Genomic DNA, 15,580 nt, shown 5'->3' on the forward strand with positions numbered 1-15,580 from the left:
AATAAATGTGACTTTTTAAAACATATTTAGGAAAAGAGTAACTTTACAATGTTATGTAGAAATATTGTTTGCTTTCCTTTTCTTTAAGACTATTTATTTGGGGCATCTGGGTGGCTCAGTGGGTTAAGCCTCTGCCTTCTGCTCAGGTCATGATCCCAGGATCCTGGGACCAAGCCCCGCATCGGGCTCTCTGCTCGACAGGGAGCCTGCGTCCCCCTCTCTCTCTCTGCCTGCCTCTCTGCCTACTTGTGATCTCTGCCAAATAAATTAAAAAAGGACTATTTATTTGAGAGAGAAAATGCATGTGCATGACCTTAAGTAGGGGAGGACTAGAGGTAGAGGGAGAGAGAGAATCTCAAGCAAACCCCCTGTTAAGGATGAAGCCCAATGCAGGCTAAATCTCATAACCCAGAGATCATGACCCGAGCAGTAGGCAGACGTTTAACGGACTGAACCACCCAGGTACTCCTTGTTTACTTTCTTTATGAAGCAAATTAATCTTGTCTTTTGAAAAAGAGGAAGTAGTGCTAAATTACAAATAGCAGAATGACAGCTGCTTTTTGATATAATTTTTTTATTTCAAATTTAACATATATAGTGTAATAGTACACAAAATAAAGGTATAAAACTCAGTGAATTTCTCTAAATGACACATTTATGTAACCATCAGCCAGATCGAGAAACAGAATAGTACCAGAGACAGAAACACTCTTGTGCCCCATTCCAAGGGTAACTATTGTCCTGAATGCTAACACCAGTTTGCCTGTTTTTGTACTTTATGTAAATTGAATCATACATATATATTCTTTGTATCTGGTCTCTTTTGCTAAACATTATAATTATGAGCTTCATCTGTGTCATTATAGTCATATTTTTTCAATCATATGTTATTTAGCCTTTAAAAATTTTTAGAATAATCAAATAAGTGATATGTCTCATTAATAGGTTATTTAAATTCTTTTTCAAAAGGGTGCTGTAGATATAAATGATTTATACAACAGTGGCACTTTGGCATTTGGGATCAACTCAGACTAGTTAATACTGTTATTTAGAGCAAGATTTAAAATTATGGAAAAAAATGACTAAAGAGAGAGAAAGAGAAAGAGAGTGCCTAAGGTCCAAAGTTCAGTTTTATAAACCAAGATACATTTTAGATTGTTCCTGTATTTATAAAATAATTTTCCTAAAAAAAATAATAATAATTTTCCTCCCTGAGACTTTGGTGAAGTCACTATAATATGATTTTGAAGAGTGTTTCCACATTTGATTTAATGACTTTCTTATAATTATTCCAGCCAACTAAGGAGAGGCATTATAATGTGGTGATTGAGTGGTGATTAATCTTTGGAATCAGCTTTTCTAGGTCCAAAGCAAGGGCTCTATCATTTTTAGATATTTAACCTTGGGTAAGTGCCTTCAATTATCTGAGACTTACTTTCTTCATATATAAAATAGGATTATAAATTGGTTGTGAGGATTGGTTGAGTCCATAGAATAGTGTCTTCCCCAGATAAATCACAGTAAATGTGATATATTATTTTGCTATAGAACAAGGATTTTAAATGTTGGGGATGGGGGAACATAATTCCTAGAGGGAAGGGAAAAATCTCTCTACCCCTTATGGCAGGTCCCTTGATGGAAGGAAGGATATTTCTTTCTTTACCTTAAGAATCACTGCCCTAAGGAGGGCCACTGGTTTGGACAACAGCGTGTCATAGGTAAAGACATATGCAGAGACAGAGAAAGGGTTAAAACCATAGTAGTAGATCACTAGTGGTTTTCGACGCTCAAAATCATAGTGTATCTTATTATAGATTTAATATTTTCAACACTTAAACAAAAGTAGCTTGAGAATTTTCAATCCTATCTTGCCTAGGTTCTTAGGCCATTCCCTATAGTCTCAACTAACACCTAATTCAGATTAGCTTTGTCACAATTTGCTAACCACGTCTGGTAACAGAGTATAGATAATATAATTCAGCCCATCACTCGCAGGACATTTAACCTGTAGGCCTTTGTACAGAGCAGAAGTTTTCAAATTTGAAGGCCTGGGTTCAGGTATTTGCACTACCATATTTCTTATCTGTAAAATGGGGATGATAATGGTAATTTTTAAAATGGAAATTCATATACCTCATATGATTGGTATGAGGATTAAGTGTACAGGAGCTCTTATCTAAATCTGTGTTCACTGGTGGTAGTCATGTGTCTAGTTGAAATATTGGGAATGTAATCTTTTTGGAAGTCTCATGGGGTTATGTTCTACTGGTATTTTATTATCAGTAGGGCATAAATCCAGTAGTTCAGTAACTAAAAAATTGACATATCAAAATTTCTCAGCTTTTAAGCATTTAAATTTTGTATCACACTTCTAAGTATAATTATCTCAAAAAAATTGGTAAGAGGGAGCTAATTGTTCTTTTAGAAACTCTGGATATCTTTACTTAATAACTCTTTTGAACTTAAATTTAAAGCAGTGTGACTCTCCTTCAGTTGTGTTGACTTGTCAGAATTAGTTGACTTATCACAGGCTGTTTATAAGGCAATTTGGAATTGACATGAAATACTTAACTTGGACACCTTGGAAAAGTGTATATGAGCACAGAGTATTTTGTCATGGATTGGATGAGAAGTGTAAGTAACAAGTAACTTTATTTTTGTGTTCTTATTATTGCAATAAATGCTTAGGTCTCTGAAAGGTACACATTGAATTGAAAGCAGGGGACCAGTCTAGTAATATTTCAGTTCATTTTCCATTTTTAACTTCTGTGATAGTTTTTTTAAGCTTCTTAATTGATTAAAGTAAATCTTACATAATAGGGGGATAAAACACATGGGCGACAATAACTCTTTTAAGTTTCCTGAACCATGTTTTAACTGGGAGATTACCCAAATGCCTAGTTTTCTTTTAGTCACAGAAAATTGCATCGAGCATGGCAATGTGGCCACTTTGAAATATTTAGAATTCTTACTCCCTGCTGCCCCATTATGTTGTATTCTGTATCCTAAACCAGCAGGAAAAAAGATTGAAGATTTAAATGAAAACAGGTGAAATGTTTCCAATCTTGATCGACTTTCATTTTCTAAGCAGTGTTATTCTTTCCCAAGCCTGCAATTTGTGAATTGGTTTTCCACACTCCGTTTACCTTACAGGCTGTTGCTGGAATTTCTTCCAGGAAGATTGCATAGGAGGGAATTTTTTTTTTTTCTGTTGTCTCCTAGAATATGAAAATAATACTTGAATTTCCAAACTTCTCCATACTCTCCTTATCTGAATTAAATGCCTTAAAAATAGCATTGACCTTTGCTGTTCTCCCTTTTCCGTCAAGAATCTTGTAAAGAAATATGTTCAGCAAGTTTTCATTTATTATTCTTTTTATGGTATTTATTTGAGCTTTCACACAAGCTATTTTCATATAGATTGCAATAGAAGAAAGTGTCCAATTCTATTCTACTTTAGTTTCTTTGTCAAATATATATCGAAAGCTTTTTTATAATCTTAGTTTCTCCTCCATCAGGGCCCACATTTGTCCATCTCAATAAGCAAAACCTTTCTTTATATTAGTTAGCAATCCAAAATCTAAACTAGTAATTCTTTTTTGAGTTTGTGACAGAAATTATGAAAACTACTGGCTAACTGTTCAAAAATTTTTATCTGGCTATTCGCTCCAATTCAATTATTCTAGATGCTTTACCATATGAAATAAGGTAACTGAAATCAGTATAATTCTTTAAATCTCACATAGGCAGATATTTGAAACGTTTTATATTCCTGTCACATTTTAATGCCCATATCACACTTTTATTTTATGGTATAGTCGTTATTACCTAAGAGGTCACATAACAGTTTATCCTTTAGCAGTGTGACCCATGTGTGGTATATGAGAGAGATGATGTGATATTCTTGGCACCACTTTCACAAATGGAACAATCTTTTTTCTTTGTTTGTTTTGTCCTCAAGGAACTTAGTTCATAACTTACGTCCATATCAAATGGTCAAACAGCCCATAGATGGTTTCCTTAGATGAGTGGCAGTTGTGTTATGATCCTTAAGTCCAATAAATAAAAGTACTCAGGCTTTTTATTATAAGTCTATCCTCAGTCCCCCACATTCTGTGTATTAAATTTACTTTTGAATTTAAGAGAGTTCAAAGAGGTGAAGGAGAGTGTGTGAGTTTCTTCTTTTCCAGCTGATTTGTGTCCCACGGTTTCCAGTACATATAAAATACCAAAAATTATCAAAGCACTTCAAGACAAGAGTAAAACTGCTAAATAGTGTTAATTACAGTTTGTATAGTTGCACATGGTTGCTTTAAATAAAACTGTTTAGTGGCATAAGGTTGCATCAGTGACTTTCTTTTGACATCAAAATGTTCACACATTGTTACCAAAGTTTTTACGGATCCTAGAAACATTAATATTATACTCAAACCTACTAACTGTAAAAATGTGACCAGAAAAAGTCACAATTAAGGTTGAAAGTCAAAAGAGACTTTTAAGAGCATTGACTTTAGGATTGTAATAAAAAAAAAAATCTAAAAATAGCATTATTGAACTGTAAGATGTTGATTACACTAGTTAAGGGTCAGATAAAAAATTCAGTGGGTTGAGTGATCCATTATGAATACTTTTTTCACTCTTTCCTATAAGCATCTTTCTATGGTATAGAAATTATAATATTTTATAATTATTAATTGCTGATTTGTAAAGAGATCAGGACTGCTTATACTCTATGATCTCAAAGCATCTTAAGCTTCATTGAATTCATTACAGACTATCCAGTAGTTTTTTTTTTTATTAAAAATGAAAGCAAATGAGTGAAATATGTTCCTGAAGCCTCTGCCCCTTCCTTTAGACAAATATTTATAGTTTTAAAAGTACTTCACAGGTGCTATTCCAAGATATGACCCTGGCATTATTTTCTTATAAAATACAATTTAGGGGTGGAAGTATATTATCAGTATTACTCAGGACTTTAATGTGGGATTTTAGTAGACAGGAAGTATTAAATTCTATCTCCTAACACTCACTTCTAACAAAAACCTCCTCACTAAGAGCCATCTAAATTGCATCCAACTAAAAATACAAACCCCTTGCAAACATTTCTGTAGATACTACATTTAGAGATGTTTTGACATATGCAGAGGAAGTGAAAAAAGTAGCGGATATGGCAAAATGAACAATATAATCCACAGTAAAGAGAAAGTACTTCATTCTTTCAAAGAACTAAGAACTAAATATATTATGTCTAAATTTATATATTTACTATTATATATTTACTTTACTAAATTTACATATCTATATTTATAACCATATCTATCTATTTATCTATCACCTATCTATGTAAAATATGGCATCTGATTTGGTCCCCTACTAACATCTCACACAAAAATTATCAGTAAATTGCTGAAAGTTGTAAGGCAATGCCTTCCTATCTATATAGCCAAATACTATTGATTGAATGGATTTGGAATTATATTGTGCAGATTCTCTTAAAATTGCACTTTGTAACCAATTATTTCTACTAAAATATTGTTTCAATTTTTGTGTCAAAAGAACAACACTTAAGCAGAAAGATTTTTTTTTTAAGTGTAAGTCGAAGTTTCTATTTTAATTCCTGCCATATATATATCCAGAAAAGAATCAAAATTATCCCTCATGTAACTTAGGTATACATTGTATTAGACCCTAAATATCTTTTGTGTTTTTTTTTTCATATTTCCTATTTAACTAAAGGAATCCAATTAACTGGGACCCCCTTCTGTGATGTGGTTACATAAAATGATGGGTAGATATTAACTCAAATTGCTCTCTTTGTGCTTTTTTCTTATTACCTCATCATTCTTTCTACCTAATCATTCTTTCATAAACATACAATTATTTTTCCATACTATGTTGTAGGCAGGAGCTAATTAACAGGGAGCTCTTTGATTTACCAACGAAATTCCTCACAGTGATTTCATTCTCCTCTACCATCCTCCCTCAAACGCAAAGTGATATAATTTCATTGCAATTTCACAGTAACTCAGTACTAAAGAATGAATGATAAGGAAAGGGAAACCCACCTCTAATAAACTTCTGAATGCTTGTAGCCATTGCAATTTTTATGTCATTCTGTTCGATTGCCCAGAGTAAAGCATTCCATATGCTTGAGTCATTTATGGAATAATTATAGTTGCTTTTAGTAGAGTAAAAATAAAACAGCAATAACAAAAACCTCTTACGATAAAAAGTTTACTTGTTGAAATGAAAAAGAAATTTTTTTCAATGAACAAAGAAAATTTTTTTTCCAAAGCATCTTCATTCTTGAACCTCTGGATTCCACATACCAAAGGTCAAGTCCCAAATTCAAATCCCAGAGTGGATAACAACATTGTCCTATGCACCAAGATAGAAAGGACCAATGGGAAAACCAAAGCGCCAAATCAAACCAAACCAAAACCAATTCTTGTTATTTTTCCCAGAATAGTGTTGCTTTTTCTAAAATCTTCTCAGATTTAGAGCTTGTTTTTGCCATTCTTTTTTTTTTTTTAAGAAAAAAATCCTAATATGTATCTATTAGGTGCGCTACATTATCACATCTATTTTCATGATAAGCATATAAAAATAATTATTACCATTATCATTTTACAAATGAAGAAACAGGTTCAGAGTAATTAAGCAATTTACCAAAGATCACTTAGTTAGTAATGTCAGGTCAAAAATTTGAGCTTCAGTGTGTCTGATTGATTCTTAGAACCACATTTCTTTCTTTCTACTAGGCTGGTTCCCAAATGGAAGAACAGTTAACAGCTATTCCTACGATGAGGATGATTGAGTATCTTATAGCCTACTTAAACAATTTTACTCATTATCTTTCTTTTAGTCCCAACTTTTACCTATTAGGCCTTCATCCAATGTATAGGATTTTATATTGCTTTTCCTCACAGAGCATATTTTAGTTTAATACATCTGGCATTGCTTGGTCGTGATAGTGCAGTGCTTCCCAGGACCTAAGGATATAAGCCTGTGTAATGGTAACATAATGTCAATATATATTTTAATAGAGCACTGACCAATCTAAGAAATTTATGAATAAATATAGGCTCAGTTTTTAGAAATATTTTCTAAAGTGACAGTAACTTGTAATTCTGGAGAGATTTGTTAAAACTACTGTGGTTCCATATGAGAACTACTTCCATCAGACCTGACACTAATTCCATAATGCTGTTGTCCCCAGACTCACCTACTAAAGGTGGAAATAAGAATCAAAATTTTATTGACACTCAGCAATAAAATAACAGATAATAGAGTGGTGAGCTTTATCAGGCTTTACTTTTAGATATTCCTCCCTAGTTCATACATAGGATGTGTGGGATGGGGGAAGGTTGATTGGGAGTAGCAATGAGATCAGATGATAAAGTATGAATCCTAGATTGTGTATCACTTGGTTCTGTTTAACAAGGTGGAAAATGATTTCTGCTAAAATTTTTCCCACTGTTGATACAATCAAACATATTATATTTACTTGTTTTTTGAAAGGATAAAACAAAGAAGAAACCCCTCTCTTACCTATATGCTACTCAACAGTAACCAGCCAATAAACATTCATTGTATTTATTGTATGTTAATAACTTACAGTAAATAACTACATTTATTAACTTACAGTTAATAATAAGTTAATATATACTGTATGTTAATAAGGAGAGAATGGAGAGAAAATTAACATAATCCCTAATATCATGAAATTTACAGTAGAGAAGAGAAAAAAATAGTTTATAATTATATATTTACTATGAAGAAAATTGTAAATGGATTGGAGTGTATGGTTGTGGTAAGGAAAAGAAAAATATAAACAATGACCCTTGGGTTTTTGACTTGAGTAACTGGGTGAAAAGTGATGTCATAAATTAAAATGAAGACTCAGAAGGAAGTGGAAAAACACTTTATGAGGAAAATGAAAGATTATGTTGGGGTTATAATAAGCTTGAGATGTTTATTTGATATTTGAGTGAGAATTTCGCCTGCGCATATAATTACAATACTCTGCAGTTCAAGAGTGGGGTCAGAATCATCAGTCATATTTGAATCCATAACATCGGTTGAAATTCCACAAAGTATACACATATACTGAGATATGTGTATATATGTATGTTTATCCTTCCATACTAATCATATAAGAAAACTAAGCAATGAGCCTAAGGATACTCCATTATTTAAAGAGCAAAAGAGAAGAGAAAATACAATAACAAAGGAGACTGAGGCAGAGAGGGATTAGGGATAGAAGAAAAGCCAAAAAAAAAAAAAAAAAAAAAAGGCATGCTGGAAGCCAAATGGACAGAGGGGAATGAGATGCTATAAAGGTTGAAAATGAAATCAAGAGAAAGTGTGATTTTTTGTTTTACTTAAGTGGGAAAAATTGTAACATATTTACAAAGTGGTAGGAATGATTCAGAATAAAGAAGAAAGTTATATTTCAGAATATAATGAACAACTGCAGGCAAAATATTTCTTTATTGATGGAATCCAGCACTGAAGTGAAAAAGTTGGTCACAGAAAGAAGCAGAGATTGTACATCCATAACTGGAAAGGATTTAGAATATATAGGGAAATATGCAGGTAGATAGTGGATTTGATGGTGAGAAGATTAGGCAATTCATAGGTTATCCTCATTTTAAAGGAACAAAAAGATGATGTCCTCATCTTAGCCTAGAGTATGGGAGGTAATATTGGGAATTTTAGGAAAGAGAAGATTTAATAGTCTATCAAAAGTAGAAATACATCATCCTAGATGTACAGTAATGCTAGCAGTGCTGAAGGTCCCCTGAAGATTTCTAGTTATAAATTAGAATGATTCCAGTTGGTGGTGTTATGCTTAATTCAGCTATGCTATGATTGTCCATGGGTACTTGGAAATATGGGTTTACCCAGGACTGAAGTTTTGCCAGGTGAGCACTTACGACAGAAGCTAGAGACCATTGGGTTAAGGCTATGTGGAAGAAATGATAACAGCAAAGGGTCATAAAAACTAAGTTGAATAATAAGAAAAATTGGTTTATAAGGGAGACTCATGTACAATGAAAACATGGTAAGGTCAATGGCTGTATATCCCAGTGCCATCACGCACTGTTGAATTAGGGATACCATTGTAGGGAAACTGAAAACTAGAGAACTTGAAATAAAGACTCTGGAAGTTATATATATATATATATATATATATATATATATTGCGTATGAAGTAATTAAGAGAAGAAACTTACTAATTATTCGGGCTTGCAAAGTAGAATGAATGTTGATAACAGTAATCGAGATGTGGCACAGTAAAAGGGTAATAAACTCAATGTGAACTTATTTGAGGATGTATTAAATTTGGGGTGATTTTGACAGATCCAAATGATGCTAAATGGGAAATTTAATGTACAGATATAGAAGCCTCTCCATATATAGGCATAGAACCAAAGTGAATAATATTATGGAAATACAGAGTCAAGTGTTTATATCTTTTGGGAAGTTTACATGTGAAGGAAAGGAGAGAGGGAAACAGTTGGAGAGGAAATATTATCAAGAGAAACGTACTTGAAGATGGATGAAATCTGAGTCTGTTTTGGAAGACTCTGTAAAGAGTGAAAGGTTAGAGACACAGGAGAGAGAAATCATCAATCATAGCACTCTCCTGAAAAAGCTAGAATTAGGGACAAAGGAAATGTGAAAAGATTACGTGGCGATCAAAACCCTTGCCACTGTTTTATTAGGAGAGAATAAATAGAAGACAGAGAAAGAAGATGCAGATAGGTAGAACAAGGCTGTGGGAGTTTCTGTTTTAATGTTCTATATTCTTTCTGAACTTGTAAAGTCATCTTGCCAAGAAAGAGGAGGCTATGTTTTGCCGTGTGTGTATGTGTGAAAGAGTGACGGTTTGAAATACTAAATTCAAATATAAACTGTGCTAATATTTTGTATTTAAAATATTCTGTTACTAATTCTTAAATCATCAATAATTTGCAATGGGTTGCTTTACATGTATTCAACTGAAGGTCACCTTATTTTATTTTTTTGCATGGGAAATAACAGGTTGTGGTTTGCTATCAGAGACTCTGGACTCATTAAATTAGAAGACTGTTAAATATTTAATCAGAATCTAACAGCATCCTGTATGTGTTCTGAGAAATTAACAGATTTCAATATCTGTAGTGATAATTGCAATATGCTGATATATAACAATTACTCCAAATTGCATCATTACTACAAACATCATCAATTTGTGTGTGTGCGTGCAATTGTGCAGGAACAGAACATTAATATATCAGGAAATCATATGAAATATTTTTCCTATTTCATTTTTTTAAATGTTCTTAAGTAAGGAATGATGATGAATAGTCCCTTACATAAAATATCTTTGGGTTTGATTATATTGATGTGTCTAAATTTATCCTCAAGCAATGATTCTTCTGTTACCCATTTGTTTTATATGCCTCTCTTTTAAATCTAAAGCAAGTAAAGGTAGAATTCATCATCTTCTTGGTTAAAACTCACTAGAATTAATTTAGGAATTTCTTTTTTTCCCTTCTTGTTTTTCTTTAAGATTAATTATTGTCTTCAATACATTTTAAAATGCAATTTAAAATTATAAAACACATTCTCAATGTATTAAATATAGACGTATGTGTGTGTATCTATGTATGTTTATCCTTTCACACCTTTATCCATGTACTAACACATATATACAATATTAAAGGTTTTGTTTGTTCACAGTTATGGGAACAGGGTCCACACATTGCTCAGCAGGTTATATGACTCACAATGAAACAGTATGGGCAGCTTTCCAGATCAAGAGCTGTAACTCCTTCTTTTTATGGTTGCATTGTTTTCCCTAGCATTGATTTGCCACCGAGCCTGTATTTAAAAATAGGCTGTTCCTAATTTTGTGCTTTTATAAATTAGGAAATAACATGTGTGTGTGTGTGTGTGTGTGGCATTATAAAAAGTGTATTTAGGTAGGTATCAACTAAAATACATGGGAATATTCAATTTTATCATTCAAATTAGCTAATCATGGTTCAAAAAAGTCAAAATAGGCAACACATTAAAATTACAGAACTAAACATTTAAGTTAGGAAATATTTGTGTTACAGTCTCATTTTGTTTCCATGTATTTATAATATATACATATATAATGTTATAGCAAATCATTTTTATATTTATCCAAAATCAGATGTGTTCCATTAAAGTATGGTTGAAAATCTTTGACCAAAAGTTGCCAAGGACTGCATGATTTAGAAATATCTTCTATTGTTTTCTCTATGGTGCCATCAATCATGTTATAGAGAGGACTTGACAGATAAGGAACTTTAACCTTCTTTCAAAGTTTGTTGATTTCCTAATTGGTTTTAAGTAATCCAAGATGGACAGATATACATATATAGATCTTTAATATTTCAACAATTCAGTAGGATGACATTGATCCTATATAGTTTTGAAATAATTAGTAAATAAAACTAATAATAACTTAGTAAGTCATAGTAATGCATAAACCTTTTTTATAAAATACTAAGACTATGTTTGTTCAAAGGGTTTCTCCCTTTTTTCTGTCTCTCTCACTTTCTCTTTCCCTCTCTTTTGTTCTTGCTGTACTTTACTTACTGTCATTACTTGACAATAACGAACAACTGGCATGGATTTTACAAATTGGTGCCTGTTACATACAATCTTAAAATTATAGTTGTGTTCCTTAGATTGTTTTGTTTGTTTTTTATTGTTTTGCCAGTATCTAAAGTACTAATATACTTAATGATCCCAAGATGCTCTCAAGAAGAGGTAATAGTGTTCTCCAACAACCAGCTCAGTGTCAGAGAGTGAAGTTAGGGATTATTTACTACTATCTCTTGTTCTCTCTTCTTGACCTAAGAAAACCTGAAATTTTGCATGAACTTGGATGGCATGATTATAAGTAAAGGTAAGACATTTGCCTTGGTAATATTCCAGATGGAAAATAAAGATGTTTAGTTTGTAGAACATGAAAGTTTGTAGAAATGCATCAGTCAGGAAATGTAAAAGAAATAATATGTCTAATCCATACTACTTTTAGATTATTTCCATAATAATTATTTATAAAACAAAGAAATATCAAAATATCTTCTTCTAGTTGTCCAAAGCAATAAACAACATAAAATATGAGCTACTGTTAATAGTATACATAATTAAATAATATAAAATAAATAATAGATTAAAAATTAATATTCTAGCTAGAAAGACAGTCTGGTTCATGTAGATGTATATGTTTGTTTGTTTTCCCCAGTGGTAATGATTTCTTTTATATTGGTTTCAAGCAAAGTCTAAGATTGCTTTGCTTTTATATATTTCATTATTGCTTAAATTTACCTAGATTTACATATATATACATATATGTGTGTGTGTGTGTATAAATATATGTATGTGTATGTGTGTGTGGATTTTGTGTATATATATATATATAAAATCTGGTGATTCTAAATCTGTATCCAGAACATCTGAAAAAGAGTTTATACTCTTCTAAGCAATGGCTTTAGAAAAAAATGGACTTCTCCATAATTAAGATGCATTCTAATTAGAGATTAGGCATTTATATAAGTTTAAATAGGCATTATATTGCTAAACATCGTTATTAGATGCTTTAGAACACATTTTTGTGAACTCAGTCACAATAAAACTCCCCTTAGAACACAAAAGCAAACCATCCTATGCTAAAAACATTAAAGTGGGATGCAATGACCAAAAGTTTTTGCAGAGAGGATGTGTCTTTTCTCCAAGTCTTCTGTAGAGTATTTTCAAAGAGAGAGACAGAAACAGCCTCACCCTCTCATTTTTCCCCTTGGATTACTTCCAGACTACTATGGACCCAGGAATTAGAGAAATTGGATATTAGTGTTTTGCCAAATTAAATGCTAATGAAGAACACTGTTTTCTTCATTTTCTCTTTGTTGACCATCCCATATGATATTTGTTTGAGGTTTTAAGTTAAGAGAACATCTTACCACTTTTGAACTTTATCATTACTTGAAAACAGATGACAGTGAACATGTTGTGCTGTTCATTAAACACATCTCAGAAACTACATTTTTGAGGAAGCTTTACAAGCTTCTACTTAGTTTTACTTGTAAAAGTGTAGGACATTCCCCTGCTCCCCAAAAAAGAGTTCACTCAAGACTGATGTAGGTACAGCCTAGTAAATAAGAGACTATGATAACCAAGTAGACGTAATAGAAGTCCCAGGGTTCTTAACTGTTTTCTGGAAAGGGAAAGGCTATGTGTTTCATCCTTTTTTTTTTTTTTTTTTTTTTCAAAATCTGATTATGCTGGGGGATAATGCATTTGACAGTTCAATGCAAGAAAAGAAAGAAAACATGGAAAATCTAGACATAGTTCCTTTTCAATAAGGGGCTAGCTGGTTACAAGTAAAATAAAACCCGACATTAGTGGTTTGAGCAAACAGTTGTGTGAATTATTCTTTAATATATGGAAGTCTAGAAGTGCCGGAAGTGTTCCATTGTCTCCACAGATCAGTAACATCAGGGTCATGTTCTTATCTTTGTTTTGGTAGGTCCTTGGATCTACCAAGGGACAGGTTTAATCACCTGTACCTGTTTGACCTCAGCAATTCCTTTTGCAAAATTTTGCTTTCCTCCCTTGGTCAGAAATTTGTTATATATTCATACCAAGGTGCACAGAGAATGGGGAAGTTATTTAGCTTTTTAACAATCACTAGATTTGAAGATGTTAGGGAGCAGGAGGTGAAGAATGACAGTTGGGTTAATCAACCAGGGACTTCGATTCAGTAAGGGGGTTGGTGAGAGATGAACTAAGCTAAAACAGGCAAATAAGAATAACAACTGGTCTGAGGGTTAGCTTTACCACTTTTTGGAGAAAATGCTATTCTGCCAACACTTTGAAATCAGAAATAAGCAAATATTAAACATGTATAAGCTTCAGAAAAGCATTAAATAAATACCTCTTCCTATTTTCTTTTCATTAGAAATATTTTCCAATTATTTTTTTAAGTTTAAAAATATGTAGGAAGCTCTTAAACTGTTAAAAATTTATGTTCTTTTAAGAGTTAGCTTAACATAAAATAATATGTAAATATTTATATAAGTACACCATTCACTGAGTTATTTATTCATACAACAGTTATTTATTTAGTGCTTCTTTTTAAGCGACAATAAACTGGCCTCCAAAGAAGTATAAAGATGACTGTGACACAGCTCCAGCACTTAAAAAGCTTATATTTTTACTTTTAAAAATAGAAATACAATTATTTTACCTTTAAGCTCTAATATGTACACATAGCCATTTACTTCCCTAAAGTTATTTGAAAGTTTTACACTGCTCTTGTAAATAAAAACCCTTAAAAGTATAACTTTATTCTAGAACTCCTAGAAGAGGCAAATTAAACCAGAAGTCAGTGTATCCCATGGGATAGAAGTTAGAAGTTAGAAGTAAATGTTATATATTAGAAATAATGAATATTTGCCCTTGAAGTGATAGATTATACTTAAGGAAAGAAGAAATGCTCATAATAACAAGCTTGTAATAACAAGCAAGAATCTGATCATGTGTTTGTAAACTTTTTGTTAGCTTGAATTATGTGGAATATGGAGGGAAATGGAAAGATAAAATTGCCATTTGCCAAAATAGGAGAAATCAGGGAGAAGCAGGCAATCCTTTTTTGGGGGGAAAAGGGTGTTGCAATGAAAGTTAATTTTGGTATTGCTAAAGCTAGGAAGTTAGATATCTAAGTAGAAAAGTCAAGTAGGTAATTGGATATACAGGGGATCCTTGAACAACGTAGGTTTGGACTCTGCTGTTCCACTTACATGTGGATTTTTTTTAATAGTACAGTGCTATAAATGTATTTTCTCTTCCTTCTGATTTTCTACATAGCAGTTTTCTTTTCCCTAGCTTACTTTAGTATAAGGATATAGTATATAATACATGTAACACAAAATGTGTGTTAACTGACTGTTTTATGTCATTGGTAAGGCTTCTGGTCAACAAGAGGCTGCTAGTAGGTAAGTTTTGGGGCAGTCAAAACTATACGTGGATTTTTCACAGTGCAGAGGGAGTGGAAGGGAGTGAGTGACCCTAACCTCTGTGTTGTTCAAAGGTAAGCTGTACCTGAATTCAGAAGAGAGGTGTCAACTGCAGATATAAATCTGCTTATCATTACATAGTTAAAGAGATTGATGATATCTCTAGGAAGTAAATATGTAAGTGGAGAAGTGAAGAAATCCATTGTTTATGTCCTGGGACTCTCCCATGTTTAGAGGTCAGAGAAGGACAAAGCAACAAAAATGAATGAAAAGAACTGGCCAGACCAACAAAGACTAGAGAAAAGTGGTGTGATGGAATTCAAGTGTTTTAAGAAAGGGAACGTGACCACTCATATGAAATGTTAGTGATTGGTTAAGATTAGGTCTAAGAAATGACTCTGATTTGACAATAAGGAAACCATTAGTAACTTTGACAAGAGCTGATTTAGTGGAAAGGTAGAGAATAAAAATGTGATGGGAATCAGTTCAAGAATCAAGAGACTGTAAATGAAATGTGCAATTACAGATGACTATTT

The 15,580-nt window shown here is 32.5% G+C and overlaps 1 protein-coding gene across 1 annotated transcript in view; it reads left to right on the top strand.

The window, feature by feature from the left end:
- The window catches only part of ERBB4 (erb-b2 receptor tyrosine kinase 4), a 1,180,328-nt gene that overhangs the window by 934,695 nt on the left and 230,053 nt on the right, over positions 1-15,580 (top strand). The gene's annotated exons all lie outside the window — the stretch shown is intronic.

Source organism: Mustela lutreola, chromosome 3 (genome assembly GCF_030435805.1).
Source record: "Mustela lutreola isolate mMusLut2 chromosome 3, mMusLut2.pri, whole genome shotgun sequence".
Lineage (NCBI taxonomy): Eukaryota > Metazoa > Chordata > Mammalia > Carnivora > Mustelidae > Mustela > Mustela lutreola.